The following is a 26281-nucleotide window of genomic DNA, read 5'->3' as shown; positions in this document are numbered from 1 at the left end:
AACGCCATACCCTTAAGTCAAAAAAAGGTGTATAACCACATAATACCTTTTTAATAATTAATATAAATAATTTTAAAATAAAAAAATCATCTCAATCTATCATCCATTACAAGCCATTTATTGTAAAATAAAGTACAAAATCAAAATATATACTTTTATTTACATAAAAAGAGTAAAACAAATATGAAATTAAAAAAAAACTTATTTTTACATGTATATTTAATTCTTTTAAGTATATAAATTTTTTAAAATTATGATCAGTATTCTTAATGATTTATTTTGTCATTTTTAAAGGTTTAAAAAAAATAAATAAATAAAAGTAATTATTTTAAAGTTTTTAAAACTTGTATAAAAATTTCTGAAAGATTTTAATACCCAAAACATATTTAGCCCGAAAACGCCGTGCAATCTAGATCCTAACATATCTAGTGCTCGCCATTACTTCTTTGTCTCTCTTTGTTGACTTTATGTAATCTTTGATGAGCCTTCTTAGTGATTTTCAATTAGAAAAAAAAGGTTAAAACATAATACAAGCACGATTGTCGCATGGGACAATAACAAATGTTAAATCTGCTGGTCTCATACAAGTAGACCAGTCTGCAATAATTACATTTGCTGGAGGGACCAATCCCCGTAAAATTTATAGACCATAACAAATCAGAAATGCATATTTTTTATTTATTTGTTTGTTCTTTCGTGCATCATAAAAAAGCAATCGCATATGCAGCATTTTACGAAGAGCATGAATTGTACTGTTCGACAGATTATGTTTTGAAGGGCAAGAAACACAAAGACTAATGGTTTCTTGAGGTAAGAGTGAGATTCAGGATTTCTTGAAACTTAAGAGAAGCTGAGCTCTGTTCTGTCATCAATGTTTATTTTTTTATTGTTTTTCGCCTGACTTGAGAAGATTAAGAAAAAGAGTGTTTGGTAACAGAGAAACTGAGAGAAAGGGAGTGAAAATGAAAGAAAATAAATGGAAAAGGTAAATAGAGAGAAACTGAATTTCAGGTATCGTGGATCAAATACCCATTAATTACAAAAGAATAGGTTCGTACAAAGATGCATTTCTAGATTCTTCAATCTATTAGTATCTAACGAACTAGTGTCAGGAATCAGGTTCAATCGTTAGAGTCACTTTGTGATGATGTCCGTTGCTGTGCAAATAGTTGTCCTCAGTTTTATGATGTAAGAAAGTAATGAAATTTTGTTATTACAGTTTTTTGTGTTAGTTGCAACTGTCTATTACTAAAATAACAACCACGTGCATTGGTAGCTGAAGCATATATAGGAGACTCTTCATGAAAATTAGGAAGGGGATATATGAGCTGAAACTTTTCACGACTAACACTCTGTCCGGCAATCATTACCTGATTGGTTTCTTGAATTTGGCCTGGATTAGTATCTTCATTCCCCTCATTCTAAAAGCCTGCTACACGACAGTTTTCACCCAGAAGACAAGAAAGAAAATTAGCAAAAAAAAGTTTTTGATTGTTGGGCACTATATGAATTCGTATGTTTTCCTTTTATTTGGAACATTGTTTATTATTGTTCGAATTTAAGGCCACGGTCCTTTAACTGTAAAATTTCATTTGTTTTTCTTGAGCTATTCTTACAGCAATTTATAAGGCTACCCATTTCATTCTTTTTCTGTTCTAACCTATATGCAGAGCTTAAATCAAGGTCCTGTCATTGCTTGTGTCCATCTGTTTCCTGATTTCCATTGTCAAACTTCTTCCATCTTCCAGATTTCTACAATAAGCGCAACTTGAGGTCATTCAGGTTAAACTTTTCCTTCTAAATCAAATCTCACTTCTGCAACATAGATTTATAGGAAAATGCATGTATTAATAGAAGTAGGAAATGTATTTACGTAAGCTTATATTTGAGTTCAATGGGAACTTCTCATGATTAAGGAACTTTAAGATTCTGAGAATTAATTATGTGTTAGTAATACTTCAGTGAAGATATAAATGAAAGTGTTTTTGTGATATCTACCAAGATTCATCATTGATGTTCTTCACATGCTACGTCAATGCTTATTTTACCTGTTTGTATATCATACGTATTATTCTGGATACTTCATGTTGGTTATGAGATTATTTCTATATCAGAAGATGAGGATTGTTTTTGACATAAAGTTTCAGAGAGCTAGATCTGAAGATATAATAATTCAGGAATTTTTAATCTCGTTTATACAGGCATGGATCCAAGCAATTACAACAATATCTCGTACAAATCATTGCCAAGTGAGGAAACAAATCAGAATGTAACTCTTTTTGCCAAAGCTGGAACTTTTAGTCAGATGTCATTTTGGTGGTTAAATCCACTAATGAAGAAGGAAAAGGAAAGGAAAAATTACTTGAGGACGAAGATATTCCATTACTAAGGCAGGAAGATCGCTCAAAGACATGTAATGTAGCTTACATGGAGAAACTGAGAAGATCGAAACAGAAAAGATCATCTCAATCCCCCTCCTCTATTATCTGTGATCATTTCTTTGCATTGGAAGGAAGTTCTAATCTCTGGGTTTTTCGCATTAACCAAGGTGCTCACCACGTCCGCTGGCCCTTTGTTTCTAAAAGCTTTCATTGATGTTGCAGAAGGCAAAGAAGTTTTTGCACTTATAGTTGGTGTTGAAAGAGGAAATAAAGCAAGTATGGCCTCAGACACTGCACAGGCAGAAAAGCCTGTGCAGGGCAGTTCATCACAGGCCCTGAAGAAAGGGAGCAACCATCCCTGTGGCAGGGAAAGGCCGCTCCAACCTTTTCCAGAAAAAGAAAGGGACGTTGGGCAGAAATACCAAGGCAACCGAGTAGAATATGCTACCGTTGGACATGTACATATAAATACCAACACAATCAATTGTAAAAGATCAGAATTACATATCAATAAATTCATCAGTTCTATTTTCTACATGGTATCAGAGCGGGATTCAAACCTGTGAAGTACCAATCAAAGCAAAAAAAAACCAAATTCTCAGAATTCCTTTTTGGAAATTCATCATGTCTCAAAATGATAACAGATTGACCAATATAATCATGAGAGGTAATCAAAATTACTTCGAGTGGTCAAAATCTGTCTACATAGGGCTTAGTGGTAGAAGGAAATTAGGGTTCATAACAGGGACTAAACCCAAACCCAAACCTACTAGACCAGAAGCTCCGACAGAAGAAGAAGCAGAGAAAATCGAAGAATGGCAGACGACAGACCACATGGTCATGTCGCTACTTACTAGCACTATGGAGCCCCAAATTTCCAGGCTTTGTATGTTGCTGGAATCATCAAAAGCAATATGGGACAAGGTAAAAAGCCTATATGGCCTTTTCAATTTTAAACAGGAATTGGCCAGAATCACACAAGGCACAAAATCAAGCTCACAATATGCCACAGAAATATTGACGTTCAGAATTACTTACCTCCTTCAACAGACATAGCAGAAATTCAAAAACGAGCCGAGAATGACCTCGTATTCACTTACTTGGGAGGATTGGACTCAAGTTACGAGAGCTTGAGATCTCAAATCCTCCTGTCCTTGGAACTGCCGAATATCGACACTTTTATTGCAACAGTTCAACGCGAAGAGACGCGAAGGAATCTAATGAATCGCTCGGCCTCTCTTGAAATCGCGGAGAATCAAGCCTTTGCATCACGTCGCCCCAATCTTACCGAAGGAAACCGAACAGGGAAGGGGCGAGCACGAGGGAGCGATGCAACCACTGCAAGAAGCAGGATCACAATCGCGCTCGTTGCTGGCACCTACACCCGGAGCTCAAGCCAACCCGAGGTTGGGAAAAGGGGAGCGGCGAAGGGGCGAGAAGAGGAGGAAGAAAAAGGCCCGAAGAAAACCCTAGGAAAAAAAGGGATTATGAGGGCTGGGCATCATATGCGGATAGTTATATGACGCCCCGACCCGATTCCTTAGGGTTACATCAACCCGACCCGGATCAACCAAACTAGACCCAACCCGACTCCGAATCCGACCCGATCCATCAGGCCCACCAGGCCCAGCAGAGCCAGCCGGCCCAACAGGCCCACCAGGCCCACCAGGCACTACAGGCCCAGCAGAAGCATCAGGCCCAAGTGGCCAAAATGTTGGCCCAATTACAGGCCTTGGTTCTCCAACCCAACGGGTTCGGGTCAACTTAACCCGACGAATCAGGTTCGGTTCAAACTGCTTTAAATTCCTTACAAAATTCTTCAAAATCCTGTCAAAATTCCTGGATTATTGACTCAGAGGCAACAAATCACATGACTTGGGATCCAAAAAAACTTCAAAAACCTTAATTTGGTTTCCCATTCCTACCATGTAACTGTTGCCAATAGAGAAAAAATTAAAATTCAGGGATATGGCACTTCAAATTTGTTTAACTCTCACATTGAAAATATTTTATATTTACCTGAATTTAAATCCAATCTATTATCTGTGGGTAACATTACTTATGATTTAAACTGCAATGTTATCTTCTCACCTACCTCAGTCATATTTCAGGATCGAATCTCCGGGAAGACGATTGGTGAGGGAAAACTAGAAAATGGCCTCTACTACCTTCATGCTCCACCCAAGAAATATTTTTTGTCAACAAACCCTAACCAAGGCATGTTAATGCATCAACGGTTAGGGCATCCATCCGACAATGTTTTGAATAAATTATTTCATTATAACTTAAGTTCCAGCAATTGCAATGCGTGTAAATTTTCTAAACACACTCGATTACCTTTTTCTTTATCCTCCAGTGTATCTGAAAAAGCTTTTGATTTAATTCACTCTGATGTTTGGGACCTGCCCCTGTTACTTCCTATAATCACTTTAAATATTTTATCACTTTCATTGACGATTATTCTCGTACTATCTGGGTGTATTTACTAAAAGGAAAAAATAAAGTTTTTTCTCGTTTCCAAGAATTCTATAATTTCATACAAAACCAATATAATGCTACTTTAAAGTTTTTCGCTCCGACAATGGCACAGAATACATAAACCAAAATTTTTCTACATTCTTTAAACAAAAAGAGATTTTTCATCAAACCACTTGTATCAATACTCCTGAACAAAATGGTATTTCTGAACGTAAAAATAGATACATTCTCAATGTCGTTCGTACTCTCCTTTTTCAAAATAATGTCCCATCGATTTTTTAGTCAGATGCCCTTTTAACTGCTGCCTACCTGATTAATAGACTCCCCACTGCCATTTTAAATCATTTGAGTCCCCTAGAGGTTCTCAAAGGTAGGAAATTGATTTGAGTCACCTCAGGGTCTTTGGCTGTGTTGGTTATGTTCACATCAACCGTCAACACAAACTCGATAAAAGTTCTGTCAAAATCCTGTTTTTAGGATATTCCTCCACTAAAAAGGGATATAAATGTTATGACCCCTATACTCATAAAACTTACATCTCTCACGATGTCTCATTTCTTGAGACAGTTCATTATTACACCACCCAAACTCATGATAATCCTCATGGGCCTTGCCCGCTAGTATTTCCGCCTAACTCTGATTTTTATCTTAGCAGCCCTACTCAGGATCTTCTACAGGGGGAGCCGTCCACAGTCTCAAGGTCAATTCCTTCAGGGGGAGACAATACAATCGGAGATACAACCTCTGAAATTCAACCCCAAATCTCTGAAATCCAACCTCAACCTCAGAAGGAAGCAATCAACTTGAGAAGGTCCACTCGTCAAACTCGCCCCCCTCTGAAATTAAGAGATTATGTATCTCATTCGGTATCTTATCCTATCCAAAGTTTCATTTCCTATGATACCATATCAAGCCAATACCGTAGCTTCTTAAGCCAGATCTCATCTCATCCTGAGCCAACCAACTTTTACGAAGCCAATACCAATCCCAAATGGTGCAGGGCTATGAAAGAAGAACTTCAAGCGTTAGAAAAAAATGACACTTGGGATATTGTACCTCTTCCTGCAAATAAGAAACTCGTTGGATGCAAATAGATATACAAAATAAAGTATAATAATGATGGGACCATTGAGATACAAGGCCAGACTTGTCGCCAAAGGCTTCACTCAAACTTACAGAGTTGATTACCAAGAGACGTTTGCTCCGGTTGCCAAGATGAACACTGTCAGAATCCTTCTCTCGGTTGTAACTAATCAAAGGTGGAGCCTGTTCTAAATGGATGTTAAGAACGCCTTTTTACAAGAAAACCTAGAAGAAGAAGTTTATATGACTCTCCCCCTTGGCCACAAATCAGCCACAAATGCTTCCCTAGTATGTAAGCTAAAAAAGGCCATCTATGGGCTTAAACAATCTTCGAGAGCATAGTATGCCAAACTAAGCCTCTTTCTATTAAAAATTGATTTTACTAAATGTGATTCTGACTCCTCTATGTTTGTTAAACACAATCACACACACACTATCATTATTCTAGTCTATGTTGACGATATCATAATAACAGGAAATGATGATCAAAGTATTAAAGATGTCAAACAAAGTCTAAAGAAAGAGTTTGATATTAAGGACCTTGGGCAGCTCTCATATTTCCTAGGCATAGAAATAGCAAAGTCTACTAAAGGTTTATTCCTATGTCAAAGGAAGTACACTCTTGATCTATTAAAAGAAACTGGAAAATTAGGGGCTAAACCTGCCAACACTCCTATGGAAACCAAAGTCAAACTCAATCTGGAAAATGGAAAACCTCTAGCCAACATAGGACATTATCAACGTTTGGTAGGAAAGTTAATATATCTTACTGTCATTAGACCTGACATATCATTCACAAGAAGTATGGTGAGCCAGTTTATGCATGCCCCTCGCACCTGTCACCTAGAAGCTATAGATAGGATTCTCAGATACCTAAAAGGAAGCCCAGTGCAGGGAATATGGATGAAGAATAACAATTCTAATTCTATAGTTGGTTTTTCTAATGCAGATTGGGTTGGAAGCTGTGACATAAAGTCAACCACTGGTTTTTGTGTCTTTGTAGGAGGAAACTTGGTAACATGAAAAAGCAAAAAGCAAAACATTATTGCTAGATCTAGCGCAGAAGCTGAATACCGTGCAATGGCATCTACAGCTAGCGAACTCATTTGGATCAAGCAAGTCCTCAAAGACATGAGGGTTGAAATCAACGGACTTATGACGATGCATTGTGATAACCAAGCTGCCTGTCACATTGCATCAGACCCTGTGTTTCATGAACGAACTAAACACATTGAAGTGGATTGCCACTTCATCACGGAAAAAGTTCAAAAGGGAGAAATTGAAACTCTGTATATCAAAAGCCAGGACCAACTGGCTGACATTCTTACAAAGGCACTTGACAAACAGACGCATCACTCAATTTTAAGCAAGATGGGTTCGATCAACCTCTATGAACCCAACTTGAGGGGGAGTGTTGAAAGAGGAAATAAAGCAAGTATGACCTCAGACACTGCACAGGCAGAAAAGCCTGTGCAGGGCAGTTCATCACAGGTCCTGAAGAAAGGGAGCAACCATCTATGTGGCAGAGAAAGGCCGCTCCAACCTTTCCCAGAAAAAGAAAGGGACGTTGGACAGAAATACCATGGCAACCAAGTAGAATAGGCTACCATTGGACATGTACATATAAATACCAACACAATCAATTGTAAAAGATCAGAATTACATATCAATAAATTCATCAGTTCTATTTTCTACAGTTGGACTGTTTTTGGCTAAATGCTTGGAGTCTCTATCACAGAGGGAATGGTACTTTCGGACAAGATTAATTGGAATCCAAGTAAGATCTATGCTATCAGCAGCTATCTACCAAAAGCAACTACGACTCTTGAATGCTGCAAAGATAGCTCATTCTCCAAGTGAGATAGTGAAGCTTGTGACTTTTGATGCATATGGGATTGGTGAGTTTCCTTATTGGTTTCATCAAATATGGACAAGAAGTCTCCAACTTTGCCTTGCCTTAGCTATTGTTTATTACACTGTTGGGCTAGCTACTATTGCTGCTGTAATTTCAGTGATAGTGACGGTCATTGCTAGTTCTCCGCTGGTTAAATCGCCAATTAAGTACCATTGAAAGCTCATGCCAGCACAGGATGACAGGCTGAAGGCCATTGCGGAGGCACTTGCAAATTTGAAGGTCCTGAAGTTGTATGCTTGGGAGACACATTTCAAGATGTTATAGAGAAATTAATGAATGACGAAATTCAGTGGATATTAGGAATCCTTGTTGAGATATAATGACATAATGTTCGATGTAAGTACTGGTGTATAAAATATTTTATTATCCTTCATATCATATTATGTAATATTTTAATTAATGTTTGATGTGAAATATGAAGGAGCTTATTTCTAACTTCTGTTTTGTAGACAAACTTTCTTAAATCATGGAAGTTTGGTTAACAAACCTCTAGCATAGTTCATGTATAAATATGTTATATCAGCTAATGACAAGAGTGTAAAAAAGAAAAAAAAAACTTCTGCTCCATGCCAACAAATGGTATCAGAGCTTTCTTGACCTTGCGGGACTGTGTGAGTGTCTAAAGATAAATCCAAAAAAAAAATCTTTTTTTCTCAGTTGATTTGCTTCATCTTTTCTCTTTTTCAATGACGTCTAGTAGCACTTCTCTTGCACCTCCTCACTTTAATGGCGAAAACTATCATGTATGGGCTGTAAAAATGAAGGATTATCTTAGAGGTCTTGGACTATAGCAGTATGTGGCAGAGGATAGAGCTATTCCTCTTCTGAGACAGAACCCAACGCTGCATCAAATAAGGCAGCATCAAGAAGAAGTTGTTAAAGCTCCAAAGGCCCTGTCCTACATTCATGCAGCTGTTTCAGATCCTATATTCACCAAGATCATAGCTTGTGAATTAGCACATGAGGCTTGGGAGAAATTGAAGACAAAATTCCAAGGATCTGATAAGATAAGACAAATGCAAGTTTTTAATCTGAGAAAAGAATTTGAGCTGTTAAAGATGAAAGATACAGAAAAGGTAAAGGACTATGTGGATAGAGTCATGAAGATAGTCAATAAGATAAGATTGCTGGGAGAAGAGTTGGAAGAGAGGAGAATTGTTGAAAAGGTTATGGTGACTCTTCCAGAAAAATTTGAAGTAAAAATTTCTTCTCTTGAGGACGCTTGGGACATGTCTCAAATAACTTTGCCAGAGCTAACAAATGCTTTACTGGCTGTTGAACAAAGAAAAGCACTCAGGGAAGAAGAAAGTGTAGGAGAAAAAGCACTTGCAGCAGTACAAAAGATGAGTTCACAAAAAGGAGGATCAAAGAACCAAACTGTTCACAAGAAGGGAAAGAACAAGAAAATTAGAAGATGGAGAGGCAAAAAGGATAAATATCCACCTTGTCCCTACTGCAAAAAATCAAATCACATAGAGAACTATTGTTGGTTCCGACCTGGTGCTCAATGTAAGATCTGTAAACAATTTGGTCACACTGAGAAGGTATGTACCACAAGAAATGACCAACAGACACAAGCACAACCAGCTCAAACAACAGAAAATAGTGATTATCAAGAGAAGTTGTTTGCTGCCACTAAAGTTGAAGAATGTGGTGTTTCAATCGAAAGTGCTGATGTATGACTAGTTGATAGCGGATGCATAAACCACATGACAGCAAGCTTGAAAAGCTTTGAAGATCTTGATATGAACTATTCCTCAGAAGTCAGAATTAAAGATGGAAGACTTGTCGATGTTAAAGGCAAGGGACAATCCGTGTGCAAACTATCTCAAGTATAAAAATTCTTACTGATGTTCTCTTTGTGCCTGAGATAAATCAAAATTTATTATCAGTTGGCCAGTTATTGGAAAATAATTATATGGTGGTGTTTAAGAATGGAACTTGTGAAGTTAGTAGTCCCACTGGCATGAGAATGTTTTCAGTTAAAATGAACAAAAAAAGTTTTCCATTGACTTGGAAAACAATTGAGTTTGAATCTTGTCTCAGTCTTAAAGAAGAAACGTCACTGTGGCACAAAAGATTTAGTCATGAAAATCTTAAAACACTTGAATTAATTTATAAAAGGAACTTAGTTTTTGGAATGCCACAAGTGATTGAAAACACCAGTGTATGTGACACATGTCAGCTTGGAAAACTCAGCCAATTGCCATTTTCTGCCAGTCAAGCCTCGAGAGCTTCTACAAAGCTTGAATTGATTCATATAGATGTGCGTGGACCAATGAGCACTCCTTCCTACAGTGGAAGCAAGTACTTTCTATTGTTTATCGATGATTACACCATATATTGTTGGGTATATTTTCTCAAACAAAAGTGAGAAGTCTTTGAGACGTTCAAGAAATTCAAAGCCTCTGTTGAAAAACAATCTAGTTTTTCAATCAAAGCTCTGAGGTCTGATAATGGAGCTGAATATATGTCTAGCCAGTTTAAAGAATACTTGAAAGAGGCTGGCATTCATCATCAACTAACTATCACTTACACACCTCAACAAAATAGTGTGAGTGAAAGAAAGAACAGATCGGTGATGAACATGGCAAGGTGTCTTTTGTTTGAAAAAATCCTACCAAAATTCTTTTGGGCTGAAGCAGTAAACACTACTGTGTACTTGCAGAACAGATTGTCAACGAAGGTTGTGACTGGAAAGACGCCATTTGAATCATGGTTTGGAGTCAAACCACAATCAAGCACCTTAAAGTCTTTGGCAGTGTTTGTTACTCCCTTATTCCTGAAGCAAAAAGAGGAAAGCTTGATCAAAGAGCAGAGAAAGGAGTATTTGTGGGTTACCATATTGAATCTAAAGGCTATCGAATCTAAATCTCATTTTTTAGCAAGTATATACCAGCAGAAGTATAAAGGTTGATGAAGAAAGTGAGTGGGACTGGAACAAAATGGAGTCTTCTACTCTTGAACAACCTGTCAGTTATGATCAGCATCAACAGTTTCCAACAGCTAATCATGATGACTCTAAAGATGAAAATGAGTATGCTGTTAGAGGCAATAAGAACCTTAGAAGACATATATAATCGATGCAATATTGCTTGCTTGGAGCCCACAATGCCAGAAGAAGCTATTGAAAATTCCAGAGTGGAGAGCAGCCATGGAGGAAGAGTTCAATATGATCACAAAAAATAAAACATGATTTTTAGTTCCTCGACCGGTCAATAAACAAGTAATTGGAACAAAGTGGGTCTTCAAATTGAAACTGAATCCAGATAGCTCCATCAACAAGTACAAAGCAAGACTTATTGTAAAAGGGTATGCTCAGCAACAAGGAATAGACTTCATCGAAACCTTTGCACCAGTAGCAAGGTTTGATACGATAAGATTAATCCTTGTATTAGCAGCATGCAATAGATGGCAAGTATTTCAGCTTGATGTGAAATCTATCTTTCTTAATGGTTTATTGGAAGAGCAAGTCTTTATTGAGCAACCTAATAGTTTTAATGATGGAAGTAATCGAGTTTGCTTGTTAAAAAAGGCTCTTTACGGCCTGAAACAGGCGCCAAGAGCTTGGTATGCTAGAATCGATAACTATTTGCTGAATACAGATTTTAAGAGAAGCTTGAATGAAGTGACTCTTTATGTTAAAGATCAACAGTATAAAGTCATCATTGTCTCTATTTATGTAGATGATATTTTGGTGACTGGCAGCAATTTGAAATCAATTGAAGAATTCAAGCTAAAGATGCAACAAGTGTTTGAAATGAATGATCTGGGAAAGATGTATCACTTTCTTGGAATGGAGATTATTCAGAGTGAAGAAGATATTTTTATGTCTCAAAATAAATATGCTCGGGAACTTCTCAACAAATTTGAACTCAACAAAGCCAAATCAGTGAGCACACCTGCAGTCCATGGTGAGAAGTTGAAGAAAATTGATAATTCTCAATCTGTCGATGTTTCAGCCTATAGATGCATGGTTGGTTCGTTGCTTTATCTGTCAAATTCCAGACTTGATATCATGTTCGCCACCAGCTTATTGTCAAGATTCATGAATGCACCTTCAGAAATTCATCTTATTGCAGCAAAAAGGGTGCTGAGATATATTCATGGAACCAGTGACTTTGGTTTGTTTTATAGAAGAGCAAGTTCAACAAAATTATTGGGATTTACAGATAGCGATTGGGCTGGAACTGATGAAGACATGAAAAGTACATCAGGGTACTACTTCTCACTTGGTTCTGTTGTTATTTGTTGGGGAACAAAGAAGCAAGCTTCAGTTGCACAGTCAACGACCAAAGCAGAATACATTGTTGCATCTACCGCTGTTAACCAAGCTATTTGGTTAAGAAAAATTTTGTCTGATTAGGGATTTTAGCAAGAAAAACCAACATAAATCTTTTGTGACAACAAGTCAGCTATGGCTATGGTGAAAAACCCAGTGTTTCACGGCAAGACAAAGCACATCAAGATAAAATTCCATGCCATTAGAGAAGCTGAAGAAGAAAAGGAAGTTCTGATCAAGCATTGATGTGCTGAAGACCAAGTTGCTGATGTCTTTACAAAGGCATTGCAGAAACAGAGATTTAAATTTGTTAGATCATATCTTGGTGTGTGCAGCATTACTTGTGCCAAGGAGGAGTGTTGAGATATGATGACATAATGTTTGATGCAAGTACTGATGTATAAACCAAGACATGATCTAAGAAATTCAAATCTCTGTTTCTGCAATGCCTTTGTAAAGACATAAGCAACTTGGTCTTCGGCACAGTAATAAAAAAGAAAAAAAACTTCTGCTCCATGCCAACAGTCCTTTCGAAAAGAGCGTAAAATTGGTTTTATTTTGGTCATGTCCTGTTATAATACCAGCCATTACTTTCTGGACATGTTATTTCCTCAGAATTTCACTCTCTGCTGGTAGCGTATTCACATTTCTGGCAAGTTTGCGCATTGTTCAGGAACCCATCAGGTTTATCCCTGAGGTTGTTGGAACCTTTATTGAATGAAGGGTTTCACTAGATCGGATTGCAAATTTTCTTGAAGAACCAGAATTACCGGACAGAAACATAAGGCAGAAGTGCAGCCGCAAAGAGCTCAACGAGTGCATTTTAATCAAGTCAACCGAAATTTCATGGGACACTACTCCTTTGGCAAAACCTGCATTAAGGAACATAAATTTGGCGGCTCAATCAGAGGAAAAGGTAGCAATTTGTGGAGAGGTTGGCTCTGGAAAATCAACCCTTTTAGCTGCACTGCTCAGAGAAGTTCCAAAAATCAATGAACAGTAAGTGTAGACACACTAAATCTTGACATTTAATAAATATGAAATGCCTGCCTATATATTACAATTTCAGGAAAGAGAAGTGAATGCAAATAAAGCCACTTTTTCCAGGTCTAAGAATAATGACCATTTGAAAGCCTGTATATTGCACGTAGATGTTCATGGAAAGATAGCATATGTTTCTCAGGCTGCATAGATCTAGACTGGGACTATAGAAGAAAATATTCTATTTGGGTCCCCAATGAATATAATTAGATATGAAGAGGTGCTGGAGAGGTGTTCGCTGGTGAAGGACTTAGAGATGCTTCCGTTTGTCGACCAAACTCAGATTGGAGAAAGGGGTGTCAATCTGAGTGGAGGACAGAAACAGCGAGTTCAACTTGCGCGTGCTCTGTATCAGGATGCAGATATATATCTCTTGGACGATCCCTTCAGCGCAGTAGATGCTCATACTGAAACAATCCTATTCAATGTACGCTGATGTGCTAATTTTTAAACAATCTGATAGACTAATGATATGAGTATCTAGTGAAAGCAATTTCTATTGTTGCAGGAATATGTCATAAGAGCTTTGTCAGGGAAGACAGTGCTACTTGTTACCCACCAAGTTGACTTACTTCCAGCTTTTAATTCTATTTTGGTTAGCTACCTATAAAACTGATGCCAAATTTTATTTCATCTTTTCTAATTATAACCTTTTCTGACACTGACTGTCCTAGCAATTTTGTTATATACATCTTATAATATGGTCAGATGTTGTCAGCGGGGAAATCATAGGAGCAGCAACTTATAATGAGTTGCTCGCTTCCAGTCAGGAATTCCAAGATCTTGTCAATGCATACAAGAGCACAGTTGGTTCTGAGAAGCAAGCTGATGACGCCTCTAGCAAAAGAACTCAAATTTACACTGGAGAAATCCAGAAATTTCAGGTCAGAGAACAGTTGAAAGAACCTACAGGAGATCAATTAATTAAACAAGAAAGAAAGAGAAGCAGGAGACACTGGTTTCAAGCCTTACATGCAATATTTGAGTCACAACAAGGGTTTCTGTACTTCTCTTTAGGAACTGTGTGCCATATTATATTTGTACTCGGGCAGCTGATACAAAGCTATTGGTTGGCTGCCAACATTCAGAATTCTCACGTCACTAGAGCGCTATGTTTGAGATTTACACCGCGATTGGTGGTGTTTTGGCAATCTTTTTGCTTCCTCAGATGCTTCTCTATTGTCCTTTTAGGCTCTGGTGCATCCAAATCTATATTTTCTACATCGCTGGCCTCTCTTTTCTGAGCACCAATTTCCTTTTATGACTCAACACCTGTGGGAAGGATACTCAGCCGAGTAAGAAATTGAACTTCATTTCCATGAGAAAAACTTCAGTAATTTATTTTCTTTCATTTTTGTTTTTGTAGGTATCATCTGATTTGAGTATAATTGATGTTGAAATGGTATTCAGAATGGCAATTGCAATAGGATCATTGGCTTTTCTTACATGGCCAGTCTTGTTCGTTATCATTCCCATGTTTTATTTAAGTATTATTGTTACGAGATACATATTGTATATAGGTATTGTATAGGTATACTGTTTGATATGTATACGGTATAATATGGTAGAAGTGTGGTCATATATATTTGTTGTTTTGGTTTCATTGGGGGGAGGAGAAAAATATACTTCTTCTTAACATGGTATCAGAGCAAGGTGAGTGGCGCAATGGAAGCGTGGTGGACGCTTAATCCACAGGTCAAGGGACCAATCCAAAGGAAATACAGTTTATTTCGGGGTCCAAGAAATATTTTTTTCGAGACGCGTATTCAAAGTGGGACGCGTAGCTCTCTCTAAACCCTAAGTTTTTTTTCTTTCCTCTTTCTTTTCTGTGTTTTTGGGGACATGGCCGATGGCGGCGAAAAATCTTCCTCTAGTCGTGCCATTGGCAGTGATAGGAAGATCGATGTCTTCTTTTTAGGATCCTCGGATAATCCTGGTAATCTCATTACTCCGATTCAGTTGAATGGAGACAACTACGACGAATGGGCAAGGGCTGTACGCACAGCTTTGCAAGCGAAGCGCAAGTTCAGGTTCTTGGATGGCAGCGTCGAAAAGCCAGTGGAACACGATGTCAAACTAGATGACTGGTATACTGTGCACTCGATGTTGGTGGCTTGGCTTATGAATACGATCGAGCCTTTGATTCAGACTACGCTTTCGTTCTCTGAAGATGCTCATGAGTTGTGGGTTGCTTTAGAGAGGCGATTCTGTGTCGTTAATGGCACCCGTTTTTGTCAACTGAATACGTCTCTAGCTGAGTGCAAGCAAGGCAAAATAAAATCGGTGGCTTCGTATTTTGGGTGGCTGAGTAAAATCTTTGACGAGTTGTTGTTGTATGTGGTGTTGCCCTAGTGTACGTGCAGTGGGTGCACTTGTGGCGGCTGCAGGTGTCATCTGGCCACTCAATACCAGACCCTCTTGCGGGAGGATCAGCTTCAGTGGTTCCTTGTTGGTTTAGATGGTGCATATGCTTCGGTACGGTCTCAAATTTTGAATCATGATCCTCTGCCTTCTATGGACCGTGCATACCAAATTGTGGCTCAAGAAGAACGTCTGCGTGGTGGTCACAAGGACGATCGTGAGACGGTCATGGCTTTTAAGGTTCAATCTGACCCCAGAGGTAAACCAAAACTTACTGCTCATTCCAAAAAATTTTATGCTAATTGCAATCGTGATGGACATGATGAAAGCACGTGTTTTCAAATTCATGGATTTCCGGATTGGTAGGGGGATTGCCCTCGTGGTGGCCGTGGGCTTGGTCGTGGTGGCAGAGGAGGACGTGGTGTCATGGCGGGGAGAGGGCGAGGAGGCATGGCTGCCAGGGCAAACAAAGCCACTGCTAGCACCTCGACACAATCGCAACAGACCCAAGGACACCCGTCTAGCACCGTAGAGCAGGCTGGATTATCGAACATAACTCCGGAACAATGGCAAAACATTCTTGATCTTCTCAATCTACCGACACCCAAGGATCGACTCTCTAGTGAGTATTCTTAGATTTTTGATACGGGGGCAACGCACCATATAACAGGGAGATTAGATTGGATGATCGATGTGCAGAAAATTAGCTGCTGCCCTGTAAGCTTGCCAGATGGTAGTAGTTCACAAGCTACTTATGAAGGGAGTGTGGTGTTGACAGGGATTTTCAAAATTGATAATGTGTTGTTTGTTCCCAAATTTGATTGTAATCTAATTTCTATTACACGGTTGCTGGATCAAAAGAATTGTATTGTTCAAACAACTAACACATTGTGCGTTATACAGGACCGAACCTGGAGGCGGTTGATTGGAGTGGGTGAATGCGAAGATGGACTTTTCTTTTTCCGGGGTATGCCTTAAGCTCAGACTCTAGCTCTTTGTTGTGGAAGCTCAATGGAGTTGTGGCACCAGCGGTTGGGACATCCGTCAGAGACTGTGCTTAAGAAGCTTACTAATGTGAGTCTATCTAGTAGGTTGAATAAAGATGGTTGTGATGTCTGTTATCGTGCAAAACAGCCTAGAAAGAGTTTTTCAATTAGTAACAGTAGAGCTGGTAGACTTTTTGAATTCGTACATTATGATTTATGGGGACCATATAGAACTCCGTCCACTTGTGGGGCATATTATTTTTTTACTATTGTTGATGACTGTTCGAGAGCAGTTTGGGTTTATTTGTTGTTTAAAAAATTAGAAGTTGAATTATCATTTATGAATTTTGTGGCCTTGGTAGAACGACAGTTTCATCGAAAAATCAAACGAGTTCGTAGTGATAATGGAACCGAGTTTAACTGTCTGAAAAGTTACTTTGTGAAGAATGGCATGATTTTTTAGACGTCATGTGTGGGTACCCCGCAACAGAATGGCCGAGTAGAACGTAAACATAAACATATCTTGAGTGTAGCACGTGCTTTACGTTTCCAGGGACACTTGCCGATGAAATCTTGAGGGAATGTGTGATGGCAGCATGTCAATTAATTAATCGTACGCCTTCCAGTGTATTGGATTTTAAAACTCCTTATGAATGTTTGTTTGGAAAGAAACCTGATTTAAGTGCAATGCGAGTGATGGGATGCTTGTGTTATGCTCATAACCAAAAATCAAAAAGGGACAAATTTGAGAGTAGGAGTCGTAGATGCATCTTTCTAGGTTACCCGTTTGCTAACACAAGCATGATTTAAAAATTTGAGAGTAGGAGTTGTTGTATGATTTAAAAAAAAAGAGTTACTTATTTCACGTGATGTTGATTTCTATGAACATGTCTTTCCTTTGGCTGGGAGCAATGTAGACCAGGATTCTCATACTGTAGGAAGTGATGCGAGCCTGCAATATGATGAGCTTGATGAAGCAGTGGAAGGGCAGTTCATTATGACCCTGCTGGTAGCAGTGTGGAGATGGGAACAGCAGGAGGTGGTGTAATGGGAGGCAATGCAGATGAGGTTAGTGTACTACCGGATTATGGCAGTGACAGTACTGGTCTTGAAGCGGTGGCGGTATGTACAGATGAATTTAGTATAGAGACGGATATGGGAAAAGGGAAGCGAAATAAGATTCCAAATTCTCGCTACCAAGGTTTCGTCACACATATAATTGTGAAAAAGAAAAGTCTGTCTGAACGATCGCTCCCTTCGTCGACTACCTCAGGTACTCCTTATCCTATTTCGCATTATGTTTCTTGTGAACGATTTTCAAGTAATTACAAAAAATTTGTAGCAGCTGTGAGTGCAGGCACACCACCTAAAACATTTAGAGAAGCAGTGAAACATGAAGGTTGGAGACAAGCTATGGCAGAGGAAATTAGAGCATTAGAAGATCAAGAAACATGGGTGTTGCAAGAGTTACCTCTTGGGAAGAAAGCTCTAGGTAGTCAATGGATATATACGGAGAAACGAGATGCAGATGGAAATTTAGTAAGATTAAAGGCAAGGCTTGTGGTTTTCGGAAACCATCAGGTAGAGGGTATTGACTATACCGAGACTTTTTTCCCTGTAGTCAAAATGGTGATTGTACGGACATTTCTGGCAGTTGCAACAATCAAGAATTGGGAAGTACATCAGATAGATGTTCACAATGCCTTTCTACACGGTAATCTGAAAGAGGAAGTTTACATGAGGATATCTCCGGGATTTGAAAAAAGTGACAACAAGAATGTAGTGTGTAGAATAAAGAAGTCGTTGTATGGATTAAAACAGGCACCTAGATGTTGGTTTGCTAAACTAGCATTGGCTTTAAAGAGTTATGGCTTTAAACAGTCTTATTCATATTACTCTTTGTTTACGATGACTAAGGGTAAAATCCATATCAATGTTCTTGTGTATGTGGATGATATGATAATTGCAGGAAATAATAAAGTGGCATTAGCAGTATTCAAGAATTATCTTGGAAAGTGCTTTAAAATGAAGGATTTGGGACCTTTGAGATATTTTCTGGGGTTGGAGATAGCACAGAATCAGGAAGGTATTTTCATGGGTCAACGGAAGTATGCATTGGATATTATATTTGAGTCGGGTCTGTTGGGGTCAAAGCCAACAGAATTTCCTATGGAATCTAATCACAGATTGTCTTTAGCCAGTGGGAAACTGCTCGAAAATGCAGAGCGATACAGGCGGTTGGTGGGTCGACTTATTTATCTCGGCGTGACTAGGCCGGATTTAGCGTACTTTGTACATATTCTGTCTCAGTTTCTGCAGGATCCATGGGAAGAACATTGGGAAGCTGCTTTGAGAATTGTCCGTTATTTGAAGAAGAACCCGGGGCAAGGTGTGTTACTAAGGGCAGATAGTGAGCTGAGTTTGGAAGGATGATGTGACTCTGATTGGGCTAGTTCCCCGGTGTCCCGCAGATCGTTGAGTGGATGGTTTGTGTTGCTCGGTCATTCACCAATCTCCTGGAAAACCAAGAAGCAACATATTGTGTCTCGATCATCGGCAGAGGCGGAATATCATTCAATAGCGTCTATTACGTGTGAATTAAAATGGTTAAAGCAACTGCTAGGAGATTTAGGAGTGCAGCATAAGAAGGGAATGAGACTCTATTGTGACAGTCAGTCGGCTTTGTATATTGCTCACAATCCAGTTTTTCATGAGCGCATTAAACACATAGAAGTCGATTGCCACTTTGTTAGAGATGCAATTTTAGAGGGCTTAATTGATCCATCATATGTTTCTACAAAGGTTCAGTTAGCGGACATATTCACGAAAGCCTTGGAAAAGTCAAAGTTTGAATTTTTGTTGGCTAAGTTGGGCGTCCGAGATTTACACACTCCAACTTGAGGGGGAGTGTTACGAGATACATATTGTACTGTATATAGGTATTGTATAGGTATACTGTTTGATATGTATACGGTGTAGTATGGTAGAAGTGTGGTCATATATATTTGTTGTTTTGGTTTCATCGGGGAGGAGGGGAAAAGTAGAATTCTTCTCAACAATTATCATGCAGGTATAAGAACAGTAAATAATTGTAAACTTGCTTATTAGCTGCTAAGCATTGATCAGTACATTGCTCGGATTTCTTAGTATATTAATTTCATGAAACATTTCCTTATTTGCCTCTTCTTTTCTTTCTTTTTTTCAAAAGATAGAGGTACAATTTTGCTTCTACAAAAGAATTGATGCGAATCAATGGCACAAGCAAGTCCTCAGTTGCCAGCCATATTGCTGAATCGGTGGCAGGAGCCATGACAATTAGAGCTTTTGAGCAGGAAGACCGTTCTTTTCAGAGAACCTGGAACTCATTGACAAAAATGCAAGTTCGTACTTTCACAATTTTTGTGCAAGTGAATGGTTGATCCAATGTTTGGAAGTACTCTGCGCAATTGTTCTCTCATCCACAACCCTTGCCATGGCCTTGCTTAAGCTTGGTGCTTCTGCCTCTGGTTAGTAATCATTCTTTTAGTCAACCATCCAAATTCTCATAATTAAGGGCAACATCAGTCTACCTGCCTTGCCAGTTTTAAGAAATGAAAAGAAATATATATCCTGAAGTTGCAGGCCTTCAGGTTTCTGTACATAATTTTTCTAATGAGCATTGTGGGCTATCATTGATTTGATGTCAGGGTTTTTCGGAATGCAGCTGGCTTATGGCCTTTCATGAAATGTATTCCTGATCTTTTCAATCCAGTCCCAGTGCTTGCCAGCAGATCAGATTATTTCTATAGAGAGGCTGGAACAATACATGCATATTCCTAGTGAAGCTCCTCAAGTAATAGAGAGTAACCGACCTGACCCAAATGGCCTGCTGTTGGCAAAGTGGAAATACATAATCTGAAGGTAAAAAGAGCAAGCAAGTATATTCTATCTATTCACAGCAATAAGAACTATGCTTACTCATACTAAATAACATCAAACAGGTTAGATATAGGCCAAATGCTCCGCTAGTGCTTCAGGGAATAAGTTGCACCGTTGAAGGAGGACATAAAATTGGGATAGTTGGCAGAACTGGAAGTGGAAAGACAACTATCATCAGCACCTTGTTTCGTCTGGTTGAGCCTACAGATGGGAAAATAGTTATAGATGGTCTTGACATCTCTAAAATTGGACTGCATGATCTCAGATCTCATTTCGCAATTATCCCACAAGATCCAACACTTTTTCTTGGCTCTGTCAGATACAACTTGGACCCCTTATCAGAGCACACAGATCAAGAAACATGGGAGGTAAAATTTCTATCGTAACGATTCTGCTAGGATGGGTCACTGCATATCCTGTTAACTATCCCTTATACATGTCCTCTGGCTTATTAGAATAACTTAATGCTTGCCAAATTTAAACATATATATATATATATATATATATATATACCCGCAGAACGCTCCTGCAACTACAGTAGTAAAATCTATCACATAAATTTACAATAGCAGTGACAACTATAGGCCTTAACATGATCCCATAACCCATAACTTATGTTCTATTCATATAGATGGAATCATAATTCGGACTATCTAACCTATTACGTTCTTATAAATGCGTGAAAGGTCCTTGAGAAATGTCATCTTCGAGCAGCCATTCAAGAAAAAGAAGAGGGTCTGAATTCTTTAGGTAAGAATTTTTGCCTGAACAAAACAAATCGTATTCTCGAGTTCAAGGTACTCGATTATTGCTTTAGCATTTGCGACTGCAGTTGCACAAGATGGATCTAACTAGAGCATGGGGCCGAGACAGCTCTTTTGCCTAGGACGAGCATTACTAAAGAGAAGCAGGATACTAGTTCTTGATGAAGCAACTGCATCGATCGATAATGCAACAGACCCTTATCATCCAGAAAACAATAAGAGCAGAATTTCCAGCATGCACTATAATAACTGTAGCTCACAGAACACCAACTGTGATGGACTGCACCATGGTTCTTGGCATTAGTGATGGTGAGTCATCTAGCATAAGCTGCAATTCTTGGACTCGGATATGAAAATACGCTATCAATACATTTACCAGGATCGTCCAACTTTCTTGTCCTCCAAAATCTTCCTAGAATTTGCTCTAGTGTTAAATGTCAAACTGTCATACATATAGAATTGACACTAGTATGTGGTTACATTAACAGGGAAAGTGGCAGAATATGATGAGCCATTGAAGCTGATGAATAAGGAAGGGTCACTGTTTAGGCAGCTGGTGAAGGAATACTGGTCTCGCACTACCAACCGCAGCAGCTATTCAGAAGATTGGCAATGTCAAGCCTAGTAGCTTTACGAAAAAGAAGCTTGTACTTTCCCCTGTATTGGGAAATGGGAAATTGTAGCAGATTTATAATTCTTAATTAAAGTTAAGTTTCCATTATAAAAAGGATTTTGGGTTACTTGTTGAAAGAGTTTGTATGCGAAATAGACTCTAGATTTAATTTATGCATGCTGTGACTTTGCCGCTTGGTGTTCATATTTTGCAGCATGCTCCCCCTGATTCTTGTCATAGAAGAATGAGAATGGAAATGAGGCATTTCCATTTAGTTCTTCAATAATCAATCTAAGATTGGAATGGGATTCTTCATTGATGGGAATTAGGCATTCTCCCCTTCTTTTAGGAAATAAATTTTCGAAAAAATCAAATAAAACAAATTATGAATAACTAAATAGGTCAAATTATCATTTATATTTATATTATTTTTATTAGGTCATTCTATTGTGCATCTTGTATATAGATGCACCCGGCACTTACCACCATTAAATAATTTCTTTTCACTCTTAGCTCTTCATCAAAATAATTAACTACTTTTTATATTTATATTATTTTTATATAATTATTACATATAAAATAATAAAATATTATTATATATAATAATAAAATTCATTATTAATACTAATAATTGAATTATCATTTCATATTAAGTAAACAATATATAAATATAATTATTATCATCTGACCTTAAACTAAATTGATTTTTAGAAACCGTTTTGACAATATTAAAAGTTTGTTGAATAGATTTTAAAAATAAAATGTATTTTTTTGAAGAAAATATAACTTAAAATTTAAAATAATAATAATAATTTAAATCCATTAACTGAATAAGCAATTTCTTTTAATTCTTTTTTTATTTAATTTCTCAGGTCTTCGGTTTGACTGTTTTTTTTACGCATTTATATCTTTACCTGATCCTCGCAAGCTCCTAGCAAATTTCATAGAATAGGTTTTTTTGGGTGGAAAAATCTTGCCTGCATCTTTGTCTACGAATGGAATATTTCACATCAATCATGGTATTGACACAAGATTTAAATAATATGACTTATATTTATATAAAATCAAATATTTATTTATATGCTGTTATTATTTTAATTATAAACAATAATATAAAATAAAGACTAAAAGAATAATATCTAAAATTTATTTAAAAATAATTATAATTTAAATATTTTTAAATATCTTTTTAATTAAAATTCTTAATATTTTAAAATTTTACTAATACAATAAATATAAAATTATTTTAAAATATTTATTAATTGATTTATTAATTATATATATTAATAATATTACAAGTATTGTTGATAGATTAATTTATTAGGATCAGAAATCATAATTTAACTAGAAATTTGTTTTAGTCATTATGTATATTAATAATATTAGAAATATTATTGATAGACTATTATCTTACAATTAGAAATTATTATTATATAATTAAATAATTAATGTATTAATTAATAAAATATCAAATTATAATAAAATACTTATTCTAGGATTAGATCATTCTTTAATTAGAAAACTTAATTTCTATATCAACATATTGTATGTAAAAAATAAATAAATATAAAAAATATTTATGTATTAATTTATTAATATATTACTTTTTAAATTATATATAATTAAAAATTAATCTATTAAGTAATAATTTTTAGAAATATAACTAAAATGCTATGTTTAAGATTAGAACTATTTTACTTTAAAAAATTAGAATTATTTATTTAATCAGAAAAATAAGGTATTATTTAGTAAGTTAATATGAAAATACCATAAAAGTTATTATATTATATGTGTTAAAGTAAATAAATATATATAAAAATAGACATTAATTGAAAAATAAATAAGGAAGTGGTGTCCAAGAGAGAAAGAAAAAGGGAATAATGAAATGAATTTGGTGAATTATAATAAATGAAGATGTGAACTGAGGAATTGGAAAGACAGATGCAATCTCTCTCTTTCTAGAGCCCCGCTGTAACACCCTTCGCCACGCATATACCTTTTTCTTTTAACTTTTCAATACAAAATTAAATGTATGTAACTGTCACTGAAGCAAGTAAATGCCCTCTGCTCATATTAGTTATTTTGACTTGGTCCTTTCCTCGAGCTACCCACTATAAACGGCAAATAAATAAAATAAAGAAGTTTTTATTTAGAAAATTCAAGGAAGAGTTTACTTTTATATTTTATTTATATAATAATATATTAAAATATAAAAGCTTAACGGACCAACGAAGTGTCTTTTTGTCTTTAAATTTATATTTAGTTATTAAATATATCTAATTTAAAAATTTTCAGTAAGTAATTCTATAAATTTATGTCTAATAATTAAATAAGTCTAACTTTTTAAAAAAATAAAATAATTTTAAAATTTAAAATTTTGATGGAATTACAAAAATTATAATAATATGTATTTCATTAATTTATTAATACAATATCAAATGACATATTATACTATAATATGTTTAAAAAAATTTAAATTTATGATTTAATTGATACAAAAATAATAAATATTAAATAAAGTAAATTTAATTTTTTAAAAATTAAATGAGTTAAACTTTAACATTTTTGTATAACATGATACTAGATATTATATCAGTAAATTAAAATAAATATTATTTTTACGTTGATTGGTTTGACTTTTGCATACAAGTTCAAAGAGTTATTTACTAAAAATATTAAATTATATATATTTAATAATTAAATATAATTTTAAAAGCTATTTGTAAAAGATTTAAATTTAATATATTTAATCCTTACATATAATGTAAGAGAACATATTTGTCCAAAATTTAACACAAATTTCTCTTTTAATATTTATATTTTTTGAATTATTATTTTTATTTGAATTAATATATTAATACATTAAGTAATACGTTACTTTTATAATTAAATCATAATTATAATTTCAAATATATTATTTTAATAAATTAAGCTATTTTTTAATTTATTAACAATGTTAATAAAATATTAATTTGTATAAATTATATTAATATATTAATAACATTTTTTAATTTATAAGATATTACCTTTTATTGAATTGTAAATACATATATAAATAAATAATTTAATTTGAATTTAATAAAAATTAAAAATAGTTATAATTAAAATCACAAGATTGTTGGCGGACATTGACTAATTATAATAGAAGTTGTACACAATTCGATGTCCTATAAAGGACACAAAAAAGAAAGAATTAGAAAAACTCAATATTTGACTAATATATGCACCTTCTATAATACAATCAAGTCGAATTGATTGAAGAAAGACATTATACAATCTCAAAAATATAGCAAACACCTCGACAATTAATTATGAGTTTAATTTTTATATATTATCTCGCAAATCTATTTTTATGTATGTAAATGAAATTCATTTGATATTTTATTGAATAAAATTCTAGAATTAATAATCAGATTTATGATATTTCCTTCTTTTATTAAATAAAATTATTCTTAAATCCAATTTTTTCTTTTATTTCTTCAACCTTTCTACATTTCTCTCTCTTGTGCAGACTGTTTTTTTTTTTAAAAAAAAAAAAACATTCACAATATCAGAATGTTAAAAAGAGATTTAATATCCTATGATCTTTCATTTTTTTCTCAATTCTTAATCGCACACTACTAAAATACCTTAGTATATTAATTTGAATAATAAAACTGCAATATAATAATAAATATGGCTGTTCAACAATTGATGTTTTCTTTATTAGGAATTCAAAACTGTATATGTTTACTTCTCAAAAAAAAATATTGTATATGTTTAAATAATTATTTTTATTTTTATTTATAAACCAATATTAATTACTTATAGAATAAAATGGATCCAGTAATAAATGAGGATCAAAAGATTCAAACAATTTCAAAGTACCCCTTTAAATATGGAGAAATTTCTAGAAAATTCAAGATTTAAATTAAAACTTGACTTTCATTCTCTTTCCTTAATTAATTATTTTTCTATTTAAATAAGTTTCTTATGTAATGTGCTGGGGAATTTAATATGTCTCTTATCATGAGATAAAAGTCGATGTGTTGCAGACAATTATTTTCTTTAAAAAATACAAAAATAAAAAATTGTTGACTGTGAATGTAGGAGAATAACAATTTTCTATCTCACCATCGACTGTTCTAAATATAACAATGGAAATAGATCAAGTTTTGGTCAGTCCACCATATTAATTGCACATGGAAGGCTGAGACTATTTAAGCAATTTATATGCCAATTTGTACATTCACAAATTACTTGCAGAAATTTTATTAAAAAAAAATAAAATATGACCATCTATATAACTATATAAAATAAGTTAATTAACTAAGGAACTAATATGTGATTATATTTCTTTTGTATAGAAAATGAAAAAAAAAAAAAAGAATTAATGAGATTACATTTATTACAATGAAATGAGAGGGTAACTTTTATAATACGATTCAAATACTCTTCCAATTTCGAATTCTTAAAGCAT

At 35.5% G+C, this 26281-nt stretch overlaps 1 pseudogene; it reads left to right on the top strand.

The window, feature by feature from the left end:
• The first annotated feature begins 1676 nt into the window (after positions 1-1676).
• On the top strand, positions 1677-21891 carry LOC8287716 (annotated as a pseudogene).
• The last annotated feature ends 4390 nt before the right edge of the window (positions 21892-26281 follow it).

This window comes from Ricinus communis, chromosome 5 (genome assembly GCF_019578655.1).
Source record: "Ricinus communis isolate WT05 ecotype wild-type chromosome 5, ASM1957865v1, whole genome shotgun sequence".
NCBI lineage: Eukaryota > Viridiplantae > Streptophyta > Magnoliopsida > Malpighiales > Euphorbiaceae > Ricinus > Ricinus communis.
Note: the sequence above shows the minus strand (reverse complement) of the source record. Positions and strands in the feature narration are given on the sequence as shown.